The sequence below is a fragment of the Hippocampus bargibanti genome, linkage group LG11, assembly GCF_051943395.1.
Source record: "Hippocampus bargibanti isolate YZ-2025 linkage group LG11, ASM5194339v1, whole genome shotgun sequence".
Taxonomy (NCBI): Eukaryota; Metazoa; Chordata; class Actinopteri; order Syngnathiformes; family Syngnathidae; genus Hippocampus; species Hippocampus bargibanti.
Window position 1 is genome coordinate 18,552,232 of NC_142744.1, and position 9,432 is coordinate 18,561,663.

At 39.0% G+C, this 9,432-nt stretch overlaps 1 long non-coding RNA gene across 1 annotated transcript; it reads right to left on the minus strand.

The window, feature by feature from the left end:
* Positions 1-1,257: 1,257 nt before the first annotated feature.
* LOC148891847 (uncharacterized) lies at positions 1,258-4,573 on the minus strand. Its single transcript, XR_016116459.1, has 3 exons — positions 3,120-4,573; positions 2,160-2,371; positions 1,258-2,075 (listed from the first exon to the last, which is right to left on the minus strand). It is a non-coding gene; the product is annotated as an uncharacterized LOC148891847 (long non-coding RNA).
* Between the last annotated feature and the right edge of the window lie 4,859 nt (positions 4,574-9,432).

Below are 9,432 nucleotides of genomic sequence, written 5' to 3' on the forward strand. Positions count from 1 at the left end.
GCCAAATCAAAGAAAGAAAGAGGACACTGATTCGCTGTGGCAAACCCTAAAGGGAAAGCCGAAAGGAAAAGAAGACTGGCATGAATAGAAATCACTTTTAATGTGAAATAATAGGCTAATGGGTGAGAAACAAAATGTGTAAATGGTACTCGTTTTGAAATGATGATTTTAGTACAAATTAAAACTCTAATTTGTTTCGCCTAACAGGAAAAACAGAAATGCATGTCAAATTATTGTAATTTTTTTAATACAGTGTCATTTCAGTCAAATATTTGAGTGAATGAAAAAAACATGTATGAAAATTCGTTTGAATTTCTGTGGTTGTCAAAATGAATAAAACAACTGATGGAAAAAGAACAAAATACATTTCAAAAGTGTAAAATAAATACAAATGTAATGTCCATTTATAACCACTTAAAACAATAATAAATAAAAATATGGTGTTGTGATTAATGATCATTGATAATTAATGATGAATGATTAACATGTTAATTTACACATGTAAAGTGCCAGTCAGGTTTTGTCTCTGGCCTTAAAGGACAACCGACGTCTCCGGACAAGTTGTGTACCTAATTTTTAAAATGGCTTCAAATGACTTCTACTGAGCGTATTTTAATAAGATTCCACCGCATATAGCTATATTTTACGTTTTAAGACTCGTGCTGAATATTCCAGAAGTCTTGTTTTTCAGTTGGTGACAAGTCCGTACGTGATGTCACTGAAGGAACGCCCCTGTCCGAAAAAAAGGACACATTGTAGCAGTCCTTCATCACGTCAATACTTGTTTGGTCTGAAAACCTCACGTTGCACCAGAAAGAGCCAGAAGAGGACGATCAAGCTCCATGTAAGGAATTTATCAGCCTGTGGAAACGGGTTGATTTATTCATCACACACCCAACAAATTGAAAGTACTCAAATTTTTTATGGCAACTGATTACGTCAAAATTTTTGAGTACAGTTTACTCAAAAATTGAGTACAGTTTACTCAAAATTTTAGAGTAAACTGTACTCAAAATTTTGAGTACAGTTTACTCAAAATTTTTGAGTAGTGGAAATACATTTTATGAGTTTGAATGAGCTTAAAAGATGAACTTTCAGTTTACTCTAATGTTTTCTTGTTATCTTAATTTTTAAGTTAAAATTAGGTTTCATATTTAAGCGTAACCAACTCAAATTACCTGAAAAAATATATTCATGTATACTGTACTTACATTTGCCTTCTATGACTAAAAACAAAAACCCACCTCACATCTGTTTTAGTGCACATTTTTTATTAAGGTTTAAAACAACCTTTGATAAAACATTCATGATAACAGTATCAAATGCACAGCATGTCCACGTACCAAAACAACAAATAAACCCCTGAGCAGTTCTTTTTTAGTAATTAACACAACATCGTGATAAAGATGTGAAATAAACACAACAACAAAACAAAACAGAAAAAAACAACAAATTATACTCTGCTGTTCTGTTAAAAAATAAATTATCTAACAAGCATATACTTGAATAAATACAAGAGAATACATTTCAATGTACTCGTTATAAGGTGCAAATCAAAGTAAAACTTACTAAAAACAAACAGTATATTCATGAAATGAAAAAAAGACATTTTGGTGGAATCCAGGTTTACACATCAAATTATGAATAGAAAATCAGTCACAAACAGTACATCAATGTTTAGGTATACAAAGCAGAGTAAAACTATGGAATTACTTATCCAGTGTTGCTTTGTTCCGTAATATTGGAGGCACTGGTGCCTTCAATATTGCGGAACAAAGCATTTTTTAAACTTAGCAGGCGTGGTTTGAGTGGTCTGTTATCATCAAGACACAGCAGTGTTTTCTGAATGAAGGTGAATGTGTGGATTATTTTTTTTGGGAGAATCTAAATGCAGTGCATACATTAAACCAAACAAGAGGAGGTGTGTATCAGCCAACCTGGGGAGACATCTCACAATAATGCCATCTTCTATAACAACAGAAATGCTGTTGGGGTTAAACAAGATGGCGCTAGTTGTCAGTTGTCACAGAGAGTAGTGCGACAGGAATGTTTTCAATGTCTGGATCCTCTTCTCACTGCAAAATATATCAATAGACATTTGTGTTAAGTCAGGCAATACATACATTGCATATTTTGAATCAGAATCAGAATCAGAATACCTTTATTCGTCCCACAATGGGGAAATTTGAAGAACTGTGAGTCATCTTCTCGTAGGAATGCATGGAGAGCACGAAGGGCCAGACTGCGTCTCGTGTATATCATGCTGTTCCTTTATCAAAAGCCAAGTTTTAATTTGGGGAAAGGGACAGGAGTTTAACATTGCAGGACTTGTCTTCAGCATCTCAAACCCAAGACAGTGGCCTATGGAGACCTATGGAGAATTAAGTTTAGGTAAAATTCTGTTCAATATAAAAAAATACATACATGTATTATTTTTAATATGATTCGGGTAATTAATCATGTAGCATTAATAAAAATGTAAACATACCTTAGATAATGGGGCTAAAAGGTTGAATAGAAAAAATCAGACAACAAATGTAATCATTTAATTTAATAAAACACCTTGATCCATGTTTACTTTTTAAATTGAATAAATAATCTAATTTACCAGATTAAATAATGCCATCAAGCCAGTCAGGTGTTTGCAGTTTGAAAAATGGTGTTTGCAGTTTCAAAAATAAATTTAAAAGGTTTTATGTTTACACATGAATGACCATTTAAAACTACACCAATTGTACAGAGTGATATTTCATTTGGCTAGCATTATATTTACTTAGTGCCTTCTTAAAACGGCAGCACAACTGTTGCACGTTGAATTAACATGACTTATTGTGCTGCCGTTTAAAACAAAGTTAACTCAAAGCACCAACCTGCTGGCGTTGCAGCATCTGTGTGGCGGATTTCGGGTGACCCTTATAACTTTTGAAGTTCATATAAAACTTAATTTAACACCCATTTGACTATTATTCCCGAACCTTCGCGGACACAAACATAACTCGCAACACCCCGTGATAGATATTACTCCACCGCCGCCCAAACAAACCTGCGCGGTACAATTCTCCTAATAACCCTGCTGTGTCTTTCAACAAACGAGACGTTTAAGAAACATTCCTACTTACCACAGAAGAGCTCGTAACATTAGGAGAAGTCCTTGGCTCGAGCGGCGGATATAATGCCCCAAACAGACTTTCCAAAATATTCCTTTCCTGTGGAGCAACTACAGCAGCGGTGTCAAACATACGGCCCGCGGGCCGGAACCGGCCCCCAAGGAGGTTCAATCAGGCCCGCAGGATAATTTGAAAGTGGAAAAATGCATAAAAGACATGGAATTGATATTTTTAATTCGCTGCAATTCATGTCTTATCCTCTAAGGGGCACACTCGTTCCATCAGATTAGAAGACACGCCGCATCACTGAGGCAGACTCAAAACAGCAGACGGTGTCAATGCGCCATCTACTGCTTGTTACGACGTTGTTAATACTTTGGTCTCTGCCTCTCCGCTACACCCTCATTAGCCAAAATGTCGTTATCCAAACAGAGAAAAGTAGATAAGGAATGAAGAATTTTCAAAGAAAAATGGACCACGTCCTATTTATATACAGAGATGCACGCAAAACCTTTGTGCTTGGTGTGTTTGCAACAAGTTTCGGTATTGAAGGAATATAATATTCGACGCCACTACGAGACTCATCACAGCGAAAGATATGACGGGTTGCAAGGACAACTGAGAAGAGAAAAGATTAACGAATTGCTGGCGGGTCTGAGGAAACAGCAGTCAACTTTCATCCGGAGCCGAGAATTCAATGAAGCAGCGGTAAAAGCCAGCTACCTAATTGCTAGTGAAATAGTATTAGCATCGAAGCCGTATTTCGACATTTCGATGGTGACTTCGTTAAACGATGCATGATGAAGGCGGCTGAACTTGTATGTTCCGAGAAGCGACAAGCTTTTGCCAATATTAGCCCAACGAGGAATACTATAGCAGAAAGGATTTATTGCATTTTCCGTGGCAATTGACGAGAGCACTGACATCACATGCAGACGTGGCCCAACTGGCCATATTTATTGGAGGAGTTGATGAGACATTGACTGTTACTGAAGAGTTTCTTGAGTCGGTGCCAATGATGGACCCCACAACAGCCGAGGACATTTTCGGCTCTGTCGTTGCTGTATTGGACAGAGTTGGAGTGGACCGGTCCCGCGTTGTCAGCCTGGCTACAGACGGCGCGTGATCCATGTTCGGAAAGAAAGCAGGTGTCGCGACAAAGTTCAAAGACAAAGTACAAGCCCTTAATGGAGGAGATTGTTTCTGGACATTTCACTGTATTTTGCACCAGGAGGCATTGTGTCGCAAGTCACTGAAAATGGACCACGTCATGGAGGTGGTTGTTCGCACTTTAAATTTCATCCGGTCCAGAGGTCTGAACCATCGTCAGTTTGACAAACTTCTCAGCAACATTACCCACAGCCTGCCATAGCACACTTTAATGTTAGTCAGCAGGTTAACAGCAGTACTGTTCATACAACTCCATAAATTTTCAGTATGTATTGTATGTGTATGTATGTTTCATGTACGAAGTTTACAGATTTACAGGACAGGTGAACACTTTCTTCATTACACATTTAAAATCACTCTCCGTTTGTAAGGTGTACGCAGGGATTACATTTAGATTTTATATGCATATGTGTAAGTGGTTTAAAAATTCCCTTCCTTTAAAAGTCTCATTTAATCTTAAAGTGCATTACTATATTTTTCAGTCCCAATTAAAGTTTTGTGCCTTTGTACAATCAGTGGGATCAGTTGCAATGCATATTTGTGAATGATAAAAGTAAATTGCACATTTCTCTAAGGAAATATGAGGTGTTTCATGAAATGTTTTGTAAAAGGATAGTTCATTAAATGTCAATATTTTCCTAATGTTCTTGTGCTTCTTTACACCAAAACAAAGGAAATACATGATATTTTTTCTATTTTTAGCAGAGTATGGTATAATTTTAATGGTCCGGCCCACTTGACATCTCCCTAGGCCGTATGTGGCCCGCGATGCGAAATGAGTTTGACACTCCTGGACTACAGCATTGACACACTGGTTCCTTGTAGTATACATATATTGTATATTAAATACGATATTGTTTGTCTTTCCACCCTAATTTAAAATAAATAATCCGTCGGTCTCTGCCAGATTCAGCCGTTGAGAATTCAAATGGCATCCAATGAGAGCACGCAGTGACGTCATCACGCAGCTTCCTGCCGTGAACTCAAAATGTTTGAGTAAATGATTGCCATGAACTCAAAAGTATTGATGTACTGCAAATTAAAAACGCAGGATTCATTCAAAAACTCAAAACGTTTGAGTTTTTGAAACAAAAAATCGGCTTTTGAGTTGACTGACCTCAATGACTTTAAGTCAGTAGTACTGTTCGGGTTTACAGTGGCAGGAGCTCGGTGGCCATTTTCTGCCTCTTTTTGGGTGAGACATTTCCCCCCACTGTTGCCTTAGAATGGCACGGAATAAATTCTTTAATCGATTGCAAACATGTATGCTTTCCTCTTCAGAACTATTTGAATCATATTCATAACTGGATGTGTAACAAGAAAGCAGATTCTCCGAATATGAAGCCATTGTTTTGATTCTCCAGCAATGCAAGACGTCTTCGCGTGACGTCACGAACTAGGGGCAGGACTTTCTGAAAATGCCCAATTCGCAGCTCAATTTTTTGCAGATTTTGGACACTTTAAGTCATTTTTATTGGTGTTTTGCATTTGAATAAAAATATCATACTGCGTGTTTTGGGTATTTTAGATGCTATCAAACGTTTTTCTGATGTCAGTTAGGAAACACAAAAGTGACGTCGGTTGTCCTTTAAGTTTTATTTCTTATTTATTTATTTATTGTAATTCAGCAGGTTTTTAACACATTTTGGAGGAGGTTTCTGAGTCTGTCGTCATTCTTGTTTTGGGGAGTAACGGCTTCATTTCAATTTTGTTTTTATTACATTTGGTATTATTAGTATTTTTTTAATACCTGCAATTTTTCGAGTGCACGATGAACAGCCCCCCAAAAAATCACTAACTATTGTGTCATAATGCAAACAGAGTAATCGATACTTGTCAACTGACTTTCCATTTTCTGTGTGGATGTGGAGGAATACCGAAACAAATACAGTAAAGTCTCGTTATATCGATATCGGATATATCGATAGTCCCGGTTATATCGATACTATTTCTATGCACGCACGGAGAAAATTACATGCAAACAGGGTCGGATATATCGATAGTCCCGGTTATATCGATATTTTTTCGGACTCCCTTGAATATCGATATAACGAGACTTTACTGTACATTTCAAATGAACCCTGAACTCTTATGCATTTTAGGTATTTCGTTAAACTGACATGTAGTTTGCATCGTAGTATTTGATTTTGTGCAAGTGTGGTAGTGTGTAACGTAGTTGACTAGTGCATATTACAAATGTGTGATGTGAACATTTTTACACATGCCTGGGAGCCCCCAAGCCTCTGAGTGTCAATCGACTCAGGTAGCGCACTAATTTGCCCGGGCCTTTACGTGTCTGTCGTGATGTCAGCGCGAGCAGTTTGACACTTCTGACCCCGTCAGGCAGCCAGTCACAAGCTTTCAAAAAGGTGCCGCAACAAGCCTGTTAATGCGTTAACACACCGGCGCCGTCCCAAAGTGAGAGGCTGCGGTAGACTGTGCAGCCTGGAGGCAGACAGCTGTGCCGTCAAGCCGCACATGCACACACTCGTGCATTCGCTCAAATAGGCCCTCTTTGCCCTACATCAAAACAATGACTCGGAAAACAGTCGAATGATATCACAACTGTTGTTGTCAACAAATTTTGATGACGTAGCGCACGTTAAAGGAAACGGAAAACACCTTTCAAGTTCATTCGTCATGTGAGCCAGTCACTTGCTAATTGTCGCTGAACTTTTGGATAATAGACTCGATACATCATCGACTGATTAACTATTCACTGCCAGACGTGCAAAAATATGTCCACTCCAGTGCCAGGGTTTTTGTCATTGTCAGTTGAATTTCAGGACCCACAGAATATTGAGTGTTAGAAACCTTAGACTCTCTTCGTTCATCAGAAAAAAAAGAGTTAATTCCTAAATTATATGGGTCTGCAGTTATATGAGTTTGAAATGAGGGCAGCTGTCCACAATACATACATATCAGTTTATAGAGAGCTTGAACAGCTGAAGCTGGAACAAAGCGCTAACATGGAAAAAAAGGGAAATGCTGCCCCCTTGTGGAAAAGAAAAAAACATTGTCTGACGCCATGACCAGTGCTTCATCAGCACCCAAGCATGAAAAAAAACTTTGAGAATGGCGCTCCCCGTCATATTTTCAATTCCCGAATAAATTCGTGAATTGCAGTGAATGAGTTAAAAATCAGTTGAACAGATTATTTTTTTGTAACCCTGTAATGTTCTTCGATGAAAAGGTTTCTTCAGCCGTCATCTGTACCTCTTTGAAGATGTCCGACGTTTTGCTTCTTATCCAAGAAACTTCGTCAGCAAACTAAAGTCTTACTGGTAGTTTAGGCCCTATATATATCCCTTCTGCCAAGACATGGCGATGCCGGACTCTGCTATGATAGGTCCCTGCTCTCAGGTTGGGGGGAGCAGAGGACTAATCCCTGCAGCTGCTCCACTGATAGTTCCTATTCCTATGCCTGATTGCCCCACTTCGACCGGTATCACCTCATCAGTATTACTAATCCTATGTTGCCTAAGCAGGCTATTGTATGAACGATCCTATTATTATTATTATTATTATTATTATTATTATTATTATTATTATTATTATTATTATTATTATTATTATTAAGTGCCTCTCAAGGGCACTTTACAGTCACAGACAAGCATAGAAAGAAAAACAGATATGGTAATAAATAAAATACAATTATAAATAGACACAAGAGATAAAGCTACACAGAAAATGCGATTTTAAATTGATGGGATTTGAGATGGGATTTGAAGGTGGGAGGAGAATCAATGTTACGAATGTTGGGAGGAAGTGAGTTCCAGAGCTTGTGGGCAGAACGGCTGAAATCTCTGTCCCCCATCGTGCTGAGACGGGCACGGGGCACACAGAGGTGGAGCGAGTAAGAGGATCTGAGGGAATCAGAGGGAATAGAAATTTGACGAAGGTCAGATAGGTATGGGGGTCAAGGTTATGGATAGCTTTTAATGTATAAAGAAGAATTTTAAAGTTGATTCTATATTTGACCAGGAGCCAGTGGAGCTCTTGGAGGACAGGGGTGATGTAGTGAAAGGATGGGGTTCTGGTGATGATCCGGGCTGAAGAATTCTGGACTGGTTGACGTTTGTGGAGACGTTTCTGAGGGACACCAAGGAGAAGTGAATTGCAATAGTCAATCTGAGAGGTGACAAGACTATGTACAAGGATAGCAGTGGTGTGAGGGATGAGAGATGGGCGAAGACTAGTTATATTGCGTAGGTGGAAGTACGCAGAAGTTATTTATATGGGATTGGAAAGAAGTGTGCAGTCAAGGATAACACCCAGGCTCATGACCTGATGGGAGGGAGAAACTGTCGAACTGTCAATAGTGAGAGAGAAACTGTTAGCTTTGCGTAAGGTGGATTTGGTACCAACGAGGAGAATTTCATTTTTTTCGTGTGTTAAGTTTGAATAGTCAGTTGATTATGATGGCTAACAGGTGAGCAGCTGGAAAAATAGGAACACCTCTACCACTTGCTAGAAACGAGCAGAAACTGAATCATGACAAATATGGGGGGCGGTGGGTGGTGAGTAAATATCACAAGTTAGTCTTATGCTGTTACGCTTTAACACATCAAAAAATAAAAATACAAATGCGGGTCTCCGTAGTAGTCCAGTGGATAGCGCATCTGGGTACCTTACAGTCCCTCCTTACAAGTCCTTCTGTCCTTCCTGTGTGAAGTTAGTATGTTTTCCCAGTGCCTACGGAGGTTTTCTCCGGGTACTCCTGTTTCTTCCCACATTCTAAAAACATGCATGGCAGACTGACTGAACACTCTTAACGCGAGGTGTGAATGATAGGTTGGTTGTTCATGTCTGTGTGTCCTGTGATTAGCTGGAAACAACTGGTTCAGGGTATCCACCACATACCGCCTGTGGACAGCTGGGATAGGCTCCAGCATCGCCCATGATTCATGTGAGTATAAAGGAGATTGGAAAATGCATGAATGGATGGATAGTTTTTGAGTGTGGTCTCCTGACTAGACATTACAGTGAGACCTCAACTTACAAACACCTTATCTTACAAACTTTTCGTCTTACAAACGTCAAATTTATGAAAATTAAACCTTATAATAAGCACTATTTTTACAATACACACCCACCACGGCTGGCGGAGTGATCTTCGGCGGAAGCACACGATCGAACAGCACCAGAGGTTAAG